This window comes from Orcinus orca, chromosome 6, assembly GCF_937001465.1.
Source record: "Orcinus orca chromosome 6, mOrcOrc1.1, whole genome shotgun sequence".
Taxonomy (NCBI): domain Eukaryota; kingdom Metazoa; phylum Chordata; class Mammalia; order Artiodactyla; family Delphinidae; genus Orcinus; species Orcinus orca.
Genome location: NC_064564.1, coordinates 8,609,922 through 8,628,098, shown reverse-complemented (window position 1 = coordinate 8,628,098; position 18,177 = coordinate 8,609,922).

Sequence of the window (18,177 nt, the reverse complement as noted above, 5' to 3'; positions counted from 1 at the left end):
TCTAATATCTTATAACATAGAAAATATCGTAAAACAACTCAAAGCATTGTCCAACTTCTACATCATTAATTGTCTTCTGTACATATTGCTGAATTTAGAATGACTTTTTGCCCCTATGTTCCTCAGTAGAGTTTTGGTGTCAGGGTTATATCTGAACACATAAAAATGAGTTGAGACTATTTATCTTTTAATTCTATTCTTTAGAAGATTGTATATATTATTGGAATAATGCATTACTTAGAGGTTTGTTAGAACTCACCTATTAAATCTTCAGGGTTTATTTATTTGCAGGGTGATTCATAATAAATAGTTGATTGTGTTTAATGGTTATATGTCATTTAAGATTTCTAATTTTTCTCATGTCAATTTTTATCAACTGAGCTTTTCTAGGAATCTTCCCTTTTCATCATTTATTTACATACAGTTCTTTATAGATTTTTATTTTAAAATCTCAATTCTATACACAATTATGTCTCCCATTTAAATTCTTTACATTATTTTTCTTTTTACCATCCTTTCTTATTCAATCGGATGAGAATTATTTTTTAATTTAATAAGTCTCCCATTTAGTTTGTTGATCTGTTTATATCCTATTTCATACAATTATTTTCTGATCTTTATTATTATCTTAATTCTACTTTGGATTTATTCTGTTCTGCTTCTAATTCTTTTTTTTTTTTTTTTTTTGGTGGTATGCGGGCCTCTTACTGTTGTGGCCTCTCCTGGACCAGGGCACGAACCCGTGTCCCCTGCATCGGCAGGCAGACTCTCAACCACTGCGCCACCAGGGAAGCCCCTAATTCTTAAATAGATACATACATCATTAACTATCAGCCTCTTTCTTCCTTAAAAGAAAAAAATTTATAGCCACACAGTTTTTTGAAAATATGTTTGTTGCATTCTACAAATTTTAATGTGCACTTTTATTGTTTTTCAAGTGTTAAAATTTTGAATTTATATTATAATTTTGAAACGTAAAATATTTAAACTAGGAAATATTTTATGTGTCTTCTTTTTATATATTTCTGTTTATTGGGATATATCTGATTCCACTTTTACCATCTTAAATGTTTTGATTCCTATTTGTCTCAAGATTTTTGATATTTCTTTTCCTTCCTGGTTTGCCTATTTTATGAGTTTTCTGTTTGTTAGTTTTCTCTCCATTAAGAATTTGTTCCTTTGTTGTTTTGAAACACTATTACTGTTTCATCATAACTCTTGAAAATTTTAATTTCCCACTAAATTTAGTGAATGCAAAATAATATTTAAACCCTCTCCTGATACATACAGGGACACTAGAACACTTACTTTTGATAATCCCCTTCTTCCTTGATAAGCTAATAATGTCTAGTGTTTTAAAGATAAATTTAATTTCTCAGTCTAGAAATTATCAGCATAATATTTTATACAGATGATGTTCAGATTTATTTACATGCTGACCACTCTATTACCTTTTTGTTTGTTGGTTTGTTTGTTTCAATCTTAGGACTTCCTTCTGGGATAATTTGTCATCGTGTCTGGACTCCTTTTGGAATGTGGGTTAGATGTTTGTGGTAAGCTCTATCAGGATTTCCATTTTTTGTTTTTACCCTTGTTCTTGTCAGGCCAGATCTGCAGGGCACTTTAATTCTTAGCTGACACCTATTTTCTTTACCCTCTTAGGTTATTTTTTTTTTACATTTTTATTGGAGTATAATTGCTTTACAATGGTGTGTTAGTTTCTGCTTTATAACAAAGTGAATCAGTTATACATATACATATATCCCCATATCTCTTCCCTCTCGCGTCTCCCTCCCTCCCACCTTCCCTATTCCACCCCTCTAGGTGGTCACAAAGCACCGAGCTGATCTCTCTGTGCTATGCGGCTGCTTCCCACTAACTGTCTATTTTATGTTTGGTAGTGTATATATGTCCATGCCACTCTCTCACTTTGTCCCAGCTTACCCTTCCCCCTCCCCGTGTCCTCAAGTCCATTCTGTAGTAGGTCTGCATCTTTATTCCCATCTTACCCCTAGGTTCTTCATGACCTTTTTTTTTTTTTTTTTTAAGATTCCATATATACGTGTTAGCATACGGTATTTGTTGTTCTCTTTCTCACTTACTTCACTCTGTATGACAGACTCTAGGTCCATCCACCTCACTACAAATAACTCAATTTCATTTCTTTTTATGGCTGAGAAATATTCCATTGTGTATATCTGCCACATCTTCTTTATCCATTCATCTGTTGATGGACACTTAGGTTGCTTCCATGTCCTGGCTACTGTAAATAGAGCTGCAATGGACATTGTGGTACATGACTCTTTGAATTATGGTTTTCTCAGGGTATATGCCCAGTAGTAGGGTTACTAGGTCGTATGGTAGTTCTATTTTTAGTTTTTTAAGGAACCTCCATATTGTTCTCCATAGTGGCTGTATCAATTTACATTCCCACCAACAGTATATTGAAAGAATGCTCAACATCATTAATCATGAGAGAAATGCAAATCAAAACTACAATGTGATATCATCTCACACCAGTCAGAATGGCCACCATCAAAACATCTACAAACAATAAATGCTGGAGAGGGTGTGGAGAAAAGGGAACCCTCAGGTTATTATTTTTTTATTTTTTTTTTGCGGTACACGGGCCTCTCACTTCTGTGGCCTCTCCCGTTGCGGAGCACAGGCTCTGGACGCGCAGGCTCAGTGGCCATGGCTCACGGGCCCAGCCGCTCTGCGGCATGTGGGGTCTTCCCGGACCGGGGCACGAACCCATGTCCCTTGCATCGGCAGGCGGACTCTCAACCACTGCGCCACCAGGGAAGCCCTCTTAGGTTATTTTTCTAGTTGCTTCTGAGATGTGTCCTGTCAGCTATTCATTCATAAATTATCTATTCTTATCATCTGCTTTTAAAACCTTCTCTATGTCCTTGGTGATTTAGCATCTCACTCTGATGTACATAGGTTTAGATTAATTTTTTATTTAGCCTGGTTAGTTATATTGAACTTACTGTAACAGGAGGTCACTCCTTTATCAATGCTGAAATCCCTACTCATTATCTTGGCTTGTATTGTTTCTCCACCATATTCTCTAATTTGTATTCCTGGAACCTAGATTGGAGGTATGTTAGAATTTTTATTTTAGCTATCATATGTTTTACCTTTTATTCAAATGTCTGACTTTTTGCATCTCTCTTTTCCATGTTGATTATCGTCTTCAGACCTAGTTTCCAGTCTACAGATTCTCTCATGATTCTTTTTTTTTTTTTTTTTTTCGGTATGCGGGCCTCTCACTGTTGTGGCCTCTCCCGTTGCGGAGCACAGGCTCCGGACGCGCAGGCTCAGCAGCCATGGCTCACGGGCCCAGCCACTCCGCGGCAAGGGGGATCTTCCCGGACTGGTGCACGAACCCGCGTCCCCTGCATCGGCAGGCGGACTCTCAACCACTGTGCCACCAGGGAAGCCCTCTCATGATTCTTTAATGTGCTGTTGAAAAACAAACTCCATTACAAAATTTAAAAAAATAAAAACTATATTTTTTCTATTAGAAATTATTTATCCTTTTGAAAATCAATTTTATGATACTTGCTCTTTTGGGGAATATCATTTGTCATAGTTCAGACAAGTTATTCCTTATTATGTATCAGATAATTCTAATGTATGACATCCATTGTGATATAACTATGATTTAGCTGTTTATACTGACTTCCATTCATAGTAGCTTGTTTCCTTGTGTCTTAATTATCCTCATCATAAGCTAATGTTTCTTTGATCTTAATCTATGGAAATTCTGAAGGGCAGAATTGTGGATGCTTTTTTTCAGAGTGAAATTGCCTTTGGGGTTAAAGGTGTTATTACAGACTTGGGTTGAGAGACCCATGGGACCGCTTTTGGTTCTTCCAAGATTGATGCTTCATTATGGAATTGAAAATTAAGCTTTTCAAACCTGCCATGAGTTCATGAAGTAATCTCGGATCTTTGTGAGAATTGGGGCCTTTGCATTCAAAGTTTCTGTTTTAGGTATATTGTTGGGGACGATAGAGGAGATTTTACTTAGTGTGAGACCAACAATGTACTGCAAAGTATGTTTTCTGCAGGATTTAGGTAATGACCCTTCAATGCATGTGTTCCCCAGGCCTGCCAGAATTGGAAATCTCTATACATTGTAAAAAACCTGTTTTTTCAAATATCAAAGACAAATAATAGCATCTCCTCTTTTACATAAGAAGAAATATTCTTATAGTACCTTACTAGCAATTGTGGTGTGTGAATTGTAAGGCCTCTTACCAACTCTGATGCAGTGGAGCAGTGTCAAGCCAAAGACGGATGGACGGCAATTTGCTTTTATTTTGAATAGTTCCGTGTAATTCCGAGAAAGATAAGTGAAGAGGGTGGCAACGATCAGAGCCTGACATGCAGGGCCTGAGCAGTAGAGATCAACTTCAGAGTTTGTTTTGCTTTATGTTTTTCTTTCATCTTAAAAAATTGATTATTGACCATGGTATTTTGACCCAGTAGGAGGAGACTTCAAGAAAGTGGTTAGGGCTGCTGTGTCAGCTAAGGTGAATTCCTGTTGTATCAGAGAATCTTTTTCTGAATCTATCTTACTTATTTTGGTTAGTTGATTTTTAACATGTATTTAACCAACCCCTTGTAACAATTTCTCCATCAGTGCTTCTGCTGACATAAGTGTTGTTTTCTGGGACGCCATGTTTATTTTAGTTAAAAGCAATTAAAGTGTCCACTGATATCACATGTACTTTTACCCTATGTATTATCTAAATTAATTTTACCTCTGTTGCACATATAAGATCCCTTTGACCATTAGACGTGTAATGCTAATCAAAGACATTACAGAATTGTAGGGTGTATAAATCCTAAGTGCTAATTGGAGAATAGTCATCACGTGGATTATCTATTAGCCTCTGATTCCTTTGAGACCTTTTTAAAATAGAAGCTACAGAAGTGACTCACTTGATTGATCTTATAATGTCACCACATATAATCTTTTTTTCATTTCTCTCATGGAACGGTTAATAAGCAGTGAAGAGGTGAAAAAAAATGTCTAGAGCAATTAGAGGCCTCATTTCTGGTTGATTGATATTTCACTTTCTATCACTAGGCAAGGACCCATTTTAGAATACTGTACTTCAAAATAAATGGTTGAAATAAAAAGTGATCTTAGTCATTTTATCTAGACGAGTCAAAATAGCTGCTCTTCTAATTTCATTGATTAATTTGATTATTGAATTTACTATTTGCTTATTTTGCTAAAGAGGAAAACATATCATTATTTTAAATAGTAATAGCCCACTGTTTACTAAAATTGAAGTGAATTACTTGTGTTTAGGAAATTAAGCCCTACAAGTGGTTATTTTCTTTTCAGTGTCGATCGGTCAAGGTGAATGCAATACCACCCAGAGGTATACGACTACTTATTTCCTTTTTTGCTGCAAGTAATTTTAAAGTTTGGGAGAACATTCAATCTGAATGAAGCAGTATTTGGAAGAGGCAACTGTGGGATCAAACTCGAGCTGGCTTTTGAAAGATAACTCAATGGTTTCCCGTTCAAGAGAGTCAGTTTTGGATTAACTCAGGTTTTCAGGTAAGTGCTAAAAAAGTTTCTACTTTTTGCCAAGGGTCTCTCCTTTCTTTCTTCCTCCCCGTGATGTTTTCTTCAGAAGCAAGCGGTCCCCATGGTGGGATTTTTTTGTGGGTCTGGTCTCATCCGTGTGAGCTAGAAGCTGTTACTTGCATGGCTTATCTGATCTGCCTCTCGAGCATCCTTTGATGGTGTACAGTGACGTGTCTCTGGTTCAGAGTGTTGTGGATCTAATAACTGCGATTCTTTGCATTCTCTGGAGCTGTGGAACTCACCTGGACTTGGGCCTCCAGCATCTCTGCTGTGCCCCAGGCCTTTCCTTCCCACCTGTTGCTAAGCATTGCTGGGAAGCTGAGGGCATCTGGCCTGCTTTCTAGCTGCTGTACTGCGGGATGCAGAATTTGGTGGGAGTCCTTCTGGAAATCCGCCAGTCCTGGCTACCCTGTCATAGGGGTGTGCCTGCCGTGTTGGATATAGCACTGTGTGAGACGTGTGGGGTCCTTGAGTATAACACCTTCCTGTAAGCAGTGACCGGGACGTTGGCACACCAGCCCGAGTTTTCTTAGGAGTCCTACCAATTATCATGCATTTTTTTTACTAGAGACTCCTTTGCCTCCCCCTTCCACAGGCTGGGCTGTGATACAAGGAGTGGCCGTCCTGAGTTCATTAGACGGGAACGAGGCAGTGACTCTATACACTTCCATCCTCACCTACCCCACCTCTGGCTTGCCAGGAGGGGTTTTCCTGGTATAAGGACTTTGTTGCTGGTGTTGTCAGTCTGACACTTCCCCTCATTTTTGAGGTGGTAAACTGCACGGATTATGCTTAAAAAGAGAAAAGGAAAAGTTCAGTGAGCCAGCAGTCAAAACAGAAAACTGACAGATCATGGATTATTTTTGAAATGTTATTTCCCTTTTTCTAGTTGTACTCTTGTGTCTATGGAGTCTACCTATTCCTTTGTTTCATTTTGGCCCTAGAGAAACTCTTATGCCAGGTGAAGACAGCTTGACAAAGCAATTAAGATCTTGGACTCTGGAATCAGGTAGAATTGGATGTCATCACCAACCCTATATGTTTTAGCTCTAGGAACTTGGAAAAAGCCGTTTGAATGATTTCAGACGGTTACGTCAATGAAAAAATTAATAACTGAATTAATTAATAATTCTGACCTCATAAAGTATATTATGAGATAAAATGAGGTAATGTAATGGCGCTAGTTTCGGCAGTCCCTGGTTTAAGGTAAGTGCTGAGTAAATCATGGCAGAATGGCTGTCATTATTATCTGATGCATAGGAATTGTGCTAGTAATAGTAGCAGAAGAAGAAGGAAAAAGAGGAGGAGGGGGAACAGAAGAGGCAAAGAGAAGAAGGACAAATAGAAAAAAATTTTTACGATGACAGAAAACGCATATTTCAACTGCTTCTATCAAATCAAATATTAATTTATAAGATAAAGTTATAGAGATCTTTCTGTTTTACCTACAAAGTTTTGCTTATTCTAGATGCATGTATTTCATTCATTGGCCGTTATTTTCTTTCATTTTTCACTTAACCTCTGATGGGTTTACCTCATAACTTTTTCAACATGAATAGATGAAAAAAATTGATCTTAGTTTTGGATTTCATTTATTATTCTTTTAAAAGTCATCGTCAAATTTACTTTCCTAAGTCTACAACCATATAATCTACTCAAAAAGATAATATTAACTTTTAATTTTCAGTATTTTCACATTATTTTTTTCTTGTCATAATAACTGAACCTCCAAAACAGATCAAAATAATACTACTAGGCTCTGTTGTCTGTTTCTCTCTTGAATCTTCTATCACTTTCTAGAAATTTCTTTCTACTTTTAATGAATAAAGGGAAAAAACAGTCATCATCAAATCAAATCAACATATGTATACATCTTTTATCTACGGCTAATTAAAATCATCATCTTCAAAGAGGACCTGCAAGTCATACAATATCAGTGTCACATTTTTGTTTCACTCAGCCATCAGTAAGTTGACATGCATTGGGGGTGAACAGAGTGTGTTAACCGAAACCACTGCAGTAAAGTTTTAGTAATGATATAGAAAGAATTATCATGGGCCCTGTCTTGTCTAAAAGGCTCGGGCTCTAAATAGTCATTATGCACATTTAACCTGATTATTATTCGTCTGAATCAGACTCCTGCTGGTTTTGACCAAGAGTGGTTTTCCTTTGACAGCTGTTCAATGTCCTTGTGAAATAACTTAGTTTGTTTAGTTCATTTTTGGAAAAAAAATTTCCCACATTGTAATGAAATGCTTATGCTAATGATTTCCCCCATCTGCGACTAAGGATTTATTAATGTGACAACTGAAGTGTAACAATTACAGACATATTGTATGTAAATCGTTGTTGTGTGTCCATGCATTGGCAATAGTTTCATGGCTGAAGATTAGTAGGAATAATCTGTTACCTGCAAAATATGTAGAAGAGGTTAGTGTGTATTACTGTATCTTTCGCCCTCTAAAATGTAATTTATGTCGATGAGGCCAAGGTACTTGGATAGAATATTTAGTCAAGTCTCTCTTCTCCCTCACTCTCATCTCCCTCTTGCACTTTCTTTTCTTCTTCTTTTCGACCTAGGTTTAGAACAGATATTTTTATTCAAATTTAGTTTAGATTTTCTGGTTGTTGCTGCTGGATATTTCATCAGAGCTTCCATCGATTTCTGTGAATGTGGTCTTCATGGTTGGCAATAACCACAGTAATATTAGCGCAAGACAGAGTTGGAGACTAAGCAAAGGGTAAGCTCTGTAACTGATGTTTCATCTCCAGCTCAGTCTCCACGGTGTAGGCAGACTGATCTTACTAAAATACCAATAGAGTTTTGTCACTCATCTGCTTAAAACTCTTTACAGGCTCCTGTTGCCTTTAGAATAAAAGCCAAATCACTGATCTCATCTTACAGTATTCTTTACCTGTTCATCCCTCACTATTTCTTTAGCTTCTTGTTTGGCCAGCTCTATCCCCACTTCCCGTTTGTATTAGACTTTTCAGTTCCTCAGATTCATCAGCCCCTTCTCACCTTCAAGCCTTGGTATATGTTCTTCTCTTTGCTATGAACACTTTCTCTGTATCTGCAAGTGGCTCATCCTGACGCATCCATCAGGTTTCAGCTGAAACTGTATTAAGTTTCCCTGCTGTTTCTATTCACAGTATGTTTCATTAACTCCATCTTATTATGCATTTTTGTAATTACTTGGATTATTATCTTCTCTGATCAATTTTAAGCTCCATGAGAGCTAAGGCCTTGTCTATCAATTTTACTGTTGTATTTACTTTTTAATTATCATGGTACTTAGAAGACATTAGGTGCTCAGAAGTTTGTTCTCAGTCGGTGAGTTAACAGATGGGTAGATGGATGGATTTAGTCAGACTACTGGGTCCATACTTCACCATCAGCTGAATTTATCTGCAACTGAATTGACCTTACGAATATTAGTAACTGTTTAGCATCCTGAATCTGTTTAATATTAATTCACTCTTTCATTCACATTATTCACTGAGCTCCAAATGTTGTGTAAGGTACTGTAATAGGCAGAGCCCTTTAAGAAATTAATAAACGTAAAATCTCATGTACTTCACACTCTACTTAACAAACAATAGCATATTCAAGTGAAATTTTAAATTAGTTTAAAACAACAACAACTGTATGTTTGAGTTGAATGCTTTTTAATCATGTGGATACAATGAGGTATTTTTCTCTGCCTTTTTTTTTTTAACCTTTTCATCTTTTAACTGTCATAATTTTCTCTATAAAATTTCCCGTGTGGTTTAGAGTCCAGGGAAATTCTGTCAAAAAAAAAAAAGGAAGAAATTCATTTCTTGTGCTTAGTGGCAAATTCTTGATGTAAGACTAGTAGTTGGTTCATGGGAAGGCATTAGGAGAAAATGTCAGTTGGCCAGTTCTCCTGGTGTCCCGTGAAAGCAGCTGTATGGGTGTTGCCCTTGTTAAATCACGGCTTGATTTCTCTCTTCTGAAATACAGCTTGCAAACATTGAGCTGAATGCAAAAAGCAAACTTTTCCTTCAAATTGCTTCCAACGTCTCTGTTTCCTTTGCCTCCTTTGGGAGATGCACATTAAACTCTTCAAGTTGCCTTATGGCTGGGACCTGCTGCATTGTCCTCTGCAATTTTAGCTTTATTTGGTCTGTATTTTAAACATTAACATCTGTGAATCATTTATTACTTTAAATTTATATTATTTTATATTTTAATAAGAAAAACAGAAAGCATTGATGCAAAGAAACAGTTCCTTATACAGCACTCGAACAGAAAAGAAAGGCTAAGGGTCCCTTTTCCATTGTTTACTCCTTGGGAATTTTCTTTGCCGCCTCAAGCAGATCATCCAAACAACCGTCCTTGGTCACCACATTACAAGCAGAATAACCAAAAAGGAACAAGACAGTATCCACATATATTCCTCAGCAACCTCCAGTGATCCTTAGTGAGGAAATAGAGTAGATGTGTACAGCTTCCTGAACACATAATTTTAATCAAGTTAACTGTATATAATTCTGATTTCATATAGTAATTTGTGATATTTTCCATGAATCATTTCCACTGGCCTTAGAAAATCATTAGTTAAAATAACTCTAGATTTGTTACCGATATATGAAGCTCGTAGCACTAATTAACCCCTGCACTTAAGAAATTAGCATCAACAAATGAACTAATTTACAGAACAGAAATAGACTCACAGATATAGAAAACAAACTTACGGTTACCAAAGGGGGAAAGGAGGTCGGAGGGATAAGTTAGGAGTTTGGTATTAACTAATACACATTACTATATATAAAATAAACAACAAGGACCTACTATACAGCACAGGGAACTGTATTCAGTATCTCTTCCTATAATGGAAGAGAATCTGAAAAAGAATATATATACATATATATGTGGAGCTGAATCACTATGCTGTACACCTGAAACTAACACAACATTGTAAATCAGCTATACTTCAATTAAAAAATAAATAAATTAGCATCAAAGGTAGACAGATCAAGTGGATAGTTTATCTTCCAGGCAGAGTGTCAGAATGAGGACTAATCATGCAGCAGGCTGTGTTTAAGGGTTTAGGGGTTCTTTTTCCATTCCCCTTGTCATCACTGCATTATACTGAGCTATATAACATTCCTTTTTGGAAGAATCTATGTCCTTTACATTATTGAATTCTTGGTTTCTTTTAGGGAAAAAGTATGAAAGTAGGATATATCTCCTGAATTAATTCAGGGAAAGCATCTTGTAGAGAACAAATACAGCATGATCTGGGCACTTTTTTTCATTATCTACATAAATTTTGGGAGGAAGATTTAGGTAATTTTGAGAATTTCAGGTCTCATTTCTCTCTTTCTCTCCTTTTCTCTCTCTCTCTCTCTCTCTCTCTCTCTCTCTCACACACACACACACACACACACACACACACACACACACTCAGAGACACACATGCACACACTTACATTGTATGCTGGATTCCAATACTGGTTAAATGATATATCAGATCTATACTGTGGACGGTCTATTTCTGGTTTGTTAAAATTAGAACTTTGTGTTTAGGCAAAAGAGGAAAATAAGACATACCTATGATTATGCCACAACTAATTCGAAACTAAACTGTGTTAATACCCATACACAGAGACAAGCTATTTTAAAATTGTTGAGTGGTATCAGGACAAGGTAGAGCTATATCATTCTTCTTAAGGACTGGGTGTACTGTAAAATATTTCACACATGTTTTGCTGACATTCTAAACTGTGGTGACATTTAGATGGAAAAGGACACTATTGTGCTGAAAAAATATTTAGGCTAGGTATCATTGCTTGTCAAAAATTATCTCAAAATATCCCATGTGGAGCATTTAACTTCACAGAGAAATGCATCACTTGGATGAGGTTGTAAAAAGCACAACCTATGTTACTTACTTGATTTGACATTTTGGTTGCTGTTACCTGGTCCTTTTTATTTCAACATTAAAGAAGGCTCACCATTTACAAAGACTTTCTGTGCTTATTTTGAAGTTGAGTTTAGATAAAAGTATCTGTCTTGGTTTCAGACATACTGAGTTGGAAGAAAGCCAGTTCACCCAAAACAGATTTGCTTAGGGCTGGTTAATTAATGATTAATTTGCCTAATGATTTGTTCACGCAAAAGATCTATTGGTCATGTTTGTGCTTCAGATGGACAGTCTAGCCCATTTGTGTGCAGCTGTGAACACAGTTGTCTCTCAACGTCAACTTTTGGTACTTTCACATATTTTAAGTCATTTTGTGTAAGTTTGTTTATGAGTTGGCCCCTAACTACAACATTAGATTTATTTTCCACCCTTTCAGGCTCATACATTTATATTATTTAAACACAGTATCATTTCAGAAAAAGAGACTATTTTTTCTTGTCTTTTATGCTTCGTCTGAAACTCAGAGTTTAGCTTATTAACTTCTTAGCATCTCTGACTCGTCTAGTTCTGGGTCCCAGCTAGTACAGAATCTGGGACAGAGTAGCAATGAATTCATAAACAGAGAAAAGTGAAATAATATATATTTGTTCTCTTAATAATAAATGAGTGATTGTTTCTTCTTTTTTTGCATATGCCCAATTTTTTAATAGCCTCAGTCTCTTAGTATAGTAGCTTGAAATTCAAAGAGAAGTGTCCTTAGGCTAATTATTTGGGGAAAAAAAATGCCCAAGGGAAATTTTTATCTTCATATTATTTTATATGTTTGTATATCAGAATTTGAAATTTGAATTTCCTAAAGCAAACAATGTTAATTTCTACTTAGTTCATTGAAAATACTATATGATAACTACTCAACTTATTTATTTTCAGTGGTCTCTATCCTGTATTTTTCTTTATGAAAAATTTTAGTATTACAGTTGAAACAAAGATGTCTCAAATACTATTTTTTTATTTGAAATATATTTGTTGTACAGTATTATGTTTGTTTCAGGTGTACTGCATAATGATTTGACATTTGCATACATTATGAAATGATCACCGTGATAAGTCTAGTAACCATCTGTCCCCATACAAAGTTGTTACAATATTACTGACCACACTCCTATGCTGTATATTACATCCCTGTGACCTATGTATTATATAACTGGAGGTTTGTACTTCTAAATCCCCTTAACCTATTTCACCCCACCCCCCCTTTCCTCTCTTTTGGCAACCACTTATTGTTCTCTGTATCTATGAATCTGTTTTCATTTTTTTGTTGCTGTTAATTTCTTTGCTTATTTTGTTTTTTAGGTTCCACATATAAGTGAGATCATGTGGTACTTGTCTTTCTCTGTCTAACTTACTTCACTTAGAATAATTTCCTCTACATCCATTCATGTTGTCACAAATGGCATTATTTCCATCTTTTTTATGGCTGAGTAATATTTCATTGTATACACAAACCACATCTTCTTCATCCATGCACCTGTTGAATGGACACTTAGGTTGCTTTCATATCTTGCCTATTATACATAGTGCTGCTATGTACATTGGTTTGCATGTATCTTTTCAAATTCATGTTTTCGATTTCTCGGGGTAAGTACCCAGAGATGAAATGACTGAGTGGGTCCTTCTGTTGTGATGGTGCAGACAACCGTTGGTGAGCTGGTAGGCAGGGCTGGACCCCGCTAGTGGGTGGGACCTAGTCCCAGGGCAGTTGTCTCTGCAGCCTGGGGGTCCTGGGCTGTTGCTGGCCCCCTGGCGGGGGGGTCAAAGCCCCCGGTACTAACAGTCTAGAGGGAGGTCTTTAAGATGGTTCTTGCCAGCAGCAGTGGCCTCGTGGTAGAATGAGCTCCCAAAAATCGCTGTTGCCATTTTTTATGTTCCAAGAGGAGTGCCAGTTCCGGGAGACTCTTCAAGATCAGCAAGTGGTTCTCACCCAGGCTTGTTTCAAATCACTGCCTCTGGGCTGTGACTCGTAGTGTGTGAGATTTTGTGTGTGCTGTTTAAGAGTGGAGTGTCTGTCTCTAATTCTCCCCTATGCAAGCCCTGCTGGTCCTCAAATCCACACATTCTGGGTGCTCATCTTCCTGATGCACCACCCCCGGGCTTGGGAGCCCATTGTGGGGCTCGAACCCCTTGGTCCTTGAGGAGAACCTCTGCAGTTGTGATTATCTCACCCTTTGTGGGTTGCCTACCCACAGGTGTGGACTTGACTATACTGCATCTCTGCCTCTACTGCCCATCTCATCCTGGTTCCTTCTTTATGCTTTAGTTGTGGAAAATATCTTCTCTAGTCTTCAGGTTGTTCTCATAGTTAGTTTCTCCGTAATAGTTGTAATCCTGGTGTGCCCCTGGGAGGAGGTGAGCTCAGACTCCTGCCACCTTGGCCCAAACTCTTGTCAAATACTTTTCAAAGCATGTTGAATATACTTTCTAAAACACTGTAACTTGGAGACAGAATAAATCACTAAATGTAAGGATAACTTTTGGAAGTGTTCATTCTTCAAGTAATGAAAATAAAATTTAAAATGTCATCAAATAATCATGAGCTATAGACTATTAAGTCTAAATCACTTTGATTAGATAATGAGTTGAAAAGTTGAATTGGTTAGGCCTATCATTAATCATATTTCTATTTTTTATTTTAATAATAATTTAATTTTTTGTTAGAATGATATATATATATATATATACACTTTATGAAGCATTCAATAATTGAGTAAACTACAGAATAATGTAAAGTATTATCCCGTATCCCACCCTCCAGAATGAATCAAAATCCACATTAGATAAATATCTGTGTAGAAAGAAATGCCTGGATAAAATTAGGATTTTACTATAGAGCTCTGTAAATTCTTTGAAAGTGCCAAGTTATCTTGATTTAAATTTTAAAAAAGTATTTGAGGTAAGAATGAAGAAATTGCTGAACCTCAGTAAAGATGTCAAAGCATAACTTAAACATTCATTTTAAGAAAAAGATGAGCAAACTAAACCTAAAGGAAGCAGAATGAAGGAATCATTGAAATAGGTGAAATAGAAAACTGGAATAGAAAAGCAAAAATAATCAAAGACACCAACATTTGGTTCTTTGCAAAGATGATAAAATTGATGTCGCTCTTCCCACTTACTTCTTCATTAAGTTCACTCTAAACCTCCATGGTTTCTTCAAGTTATTGTTGACTATTTTGGTTGAAAACATATACAAGAAGAGAGGAGGAGGGGTGAGTTACTGCCTGGGCTTCTGCAGTTTGTTGTAAGATTATAATTGATATTTATTATCTTCCTGCTCTGCGAAGCATTTCAGATTATCCTCGTCCTCCAGTAGTGCCCCTGTTCGTCTAGGTGAATTGCCTGCGGAGGGGGGAAATGGAAGAACAGTCATTTATCCTAGTTACTGTATCTCATCAGGTTGCTGTTGCAATGCATTTCTCTTTATAGTTAAAACTGGGCACAGAAACACCACAGGGCACCCGGCCGTATCCCTTGTATTTCAAGTGTGCTCTTCCCTGCTCACATCCTGTAGCAGTGATCCTACATTCTCACGAGGATCAGCCCCAGACAGCATAGTGACTCCTTTCTTTGCTTTCTAGTCTCTGGAAACAAGGAGCCCAGATGACTAAGTGGTAGCCACAGCTTATGTTAACAAAACTGGTACTCTGTTCATGGTGGAAGTGTCCCCCATCTGGAAAACAGGACTTTGGACCCGAACAATTGAAAGCTGTGGTATTGGAAAGCAGTAGGTGGGGTCTCTGAATAGGATGGTAAGTAGGGCCACTCCTACTCCCGCCATGGTTCCTGGACCCATGGATTCTACTACATTATGGTCAAGAGTTAAAGGGATATGCCACATCCTGAGTGACAGCACCTGGTTAAGATGGTGCCTCCCCTGTGCCTTCAACAGGCTTGGCCAGTGCTCTGTCAGGCTTGAGGCTTTGGATGGTGTTGTGTATGGTAAGACTAGTGTGTACCATGTCAGATGCCCATGAATCTGGTTGACCTTTTGGGGCACAAGCATCTTGCCAGGGCATCCAGAATATCTGTCTTTATCTACTCATTAGGTCAAATTATCAAATTATCTCATCGATAACGCAGATCAACGTCGTATTCTCCAGAATGCCAAGAACATCAATTTCTATTCAGAATATATCGTGACGTCATGACAAATCTGCCACCTAAATGCCCTGTGACCTTGAGAATGTCTTTGAATCTTTCTGATTCTTAGTTTGGTTATCTGTTAAATAGGAATATTAATACTTACTTTATTCAATTATTTGCTAAAATTACATGACATAATCCTTCTTAAATGATGTTTGCATTTCCAGAACCAAAATAAAAGATCAATAGATATTTTCTCTTTCATTGTCTTTCGTCCCATCTATTCATCAAAATGAGTAAAGATAGTCAAGAAGGAAATTGCCTCCCTTGAAAACCCTGGAGAATTTTTGTGACATGTAAATTATATATAATGAGGAGTTATGACAAATCATTTCACTATCATTGGTTGCAATGCACAGCCCTTACGAGAGAGTCTAGTAAACACCCGATAAACACTTTTTCATTAACATATCGGTAAACTCTCTTAGGGTTCATGAGTGGGCAAACTCGAACTTCTCCTAAGGAAGAAACTGTGTTTCATGCTTTCTCCTAATTTTCCCTGATATGCAGCTCCAGAGAGATGTTAGTGCATTAGGGAATAGTTGTAAAGTGACCAAAACGAACAGGAGAATATTTGTGGACTAGCTGAATGTATCGCAGGTACTTTTTGGTTGCTGAGTCACTGTAATGAACAAAGGTGGATTAACGGGTACATCCTCATGACAACCGCGTGGCTTTGCTCTCTGCTTTGCTTTGTTGAACAGCTAGATCAGTAACTTAAGTGAAGCTGTAATAGACATCTTCATCAAATTGACCAAAGGCCCACACCATGTGATGACACGATAAATAAACTAGGTAGTGGGCCCTCAGAATTACTTAAAATGAATTGCTCAAGTTGTTTCCATCTCTCTAAGCTACATTATTCAGTTTAACTACCTGTCATTCTCAGCAGCTTCATCTTATTCCGGAGCCTTCTCCTCACAGTTAACCACTTATAAGTACACCTTGCTCTCTTGTTCTTTTCTAAGACTTTTTGTTTTTCTTCTCTGCTACCTGTACTCTCTCTTCTATAGGGATTTTGAGGAAATTTGTTAAGGCCATATTTTTATTTTACCTGAATTCAGTGCTATAATCTGCTTATCTACTGTTTTCAGCAACATGTTTAGGCAGTTGAAAGTTCTCAGATTAGTCGTTTTAATCCAATGAATCTTATTTAGAGTTGAGCGGTAATTAAATACATTTTGATATGAATTCATAGATAACTCACTCTCTGTATAAATTTCGTGTGAATTCCCCAAGGAAAGAGAATGTGTATTTTACATCTAGGTCAACATCATCTAGGATAGTATTAATAATAACAACGAATACATTAAGCTCTTACTATCTATTAAGCACTTATCTCATTTATCCTCACAACTCTATAAAGTATGTGCTATTATTGTCCACATTGCACAAATTAGGAGATTGAGTGAGCATTCAATAAATGTTTGTTTCAATCATTCTCTAATCTTATGCCACTAAGGAAGGTGGATCTATAGGCATCAGTGCAATGAAAAATGTTTTTATGATTGAATTTGGAAGCAACTGGGAATACTTTCTCACTAATCTATAACTGCTATCATGCAGAAGTATGTTTGTTATTGTACTCGCTCTGCCAGATTCATCTTTAAAAAGAAAATACTCATTGGTTTGTATAATTGTTGGTCATCATTGTCTAATGGGACTTGGTGATGGCAGGTGAAATTATGATGTTATGATAGTGTGCATCAAAAATAAGGAAAAGTAGATTTGATTGAAGGTAAAAAGGCATGATTTTCAGGAACATGTCTGTTTATGATGTAGAAAGATAATTAAATTTTGCTCCTTATAGAAAAGTCTTCCTTTTTAATAAAAGAGAAACATGGAGACTTCTATCAGTTTCCCAGACCTTTCTTTTTAGAAAAGTGTTGACTCAGACTCTGGGAATTTCCAGTTGGATGAACAATGTTTGCAGAAACAGGTCTGTCTCTTGCTCAAAGTGCTGTGGGAATTATACATTCCACTGTGATCCAGCTGGAAAGGGAATTGACAGCTTCCACAGAGGCTTAGCCAGATGTCTCAGACATTTAGCTGTTTATTTCAAACACCTGAATTTCTAAGGCATCTCCCTGCACCCTCATCATTAACACAGGAGTTCATTCCTTCTTGATTATTAGTAAGTAGAGTTGATAGACCATCTAGAAAAAGCCAAAGTACGTACACTTACCTGAGTACCTAAGCAAAACAAATGCATCTAAAAATTTTTTTTAAAGTATGTGTGATTTTGCTATGTCTTTGATCTTCTGTATTCATACTACTCCAATATTAGAGTAGTTTTTCATGATAAATATGAAGGTTAATAGACTGATGGTGTATTGTTCAAATACTTTTATTATTGGGAATTCAAGAATTATACTTCTAAATTGTGAATAGAACACTTGTATTTTATATGTTCAGTATTTACAATGTATTGGCTGGGCCAAAAGTTTTCTCTGTTTTTTTCTGTAAGAT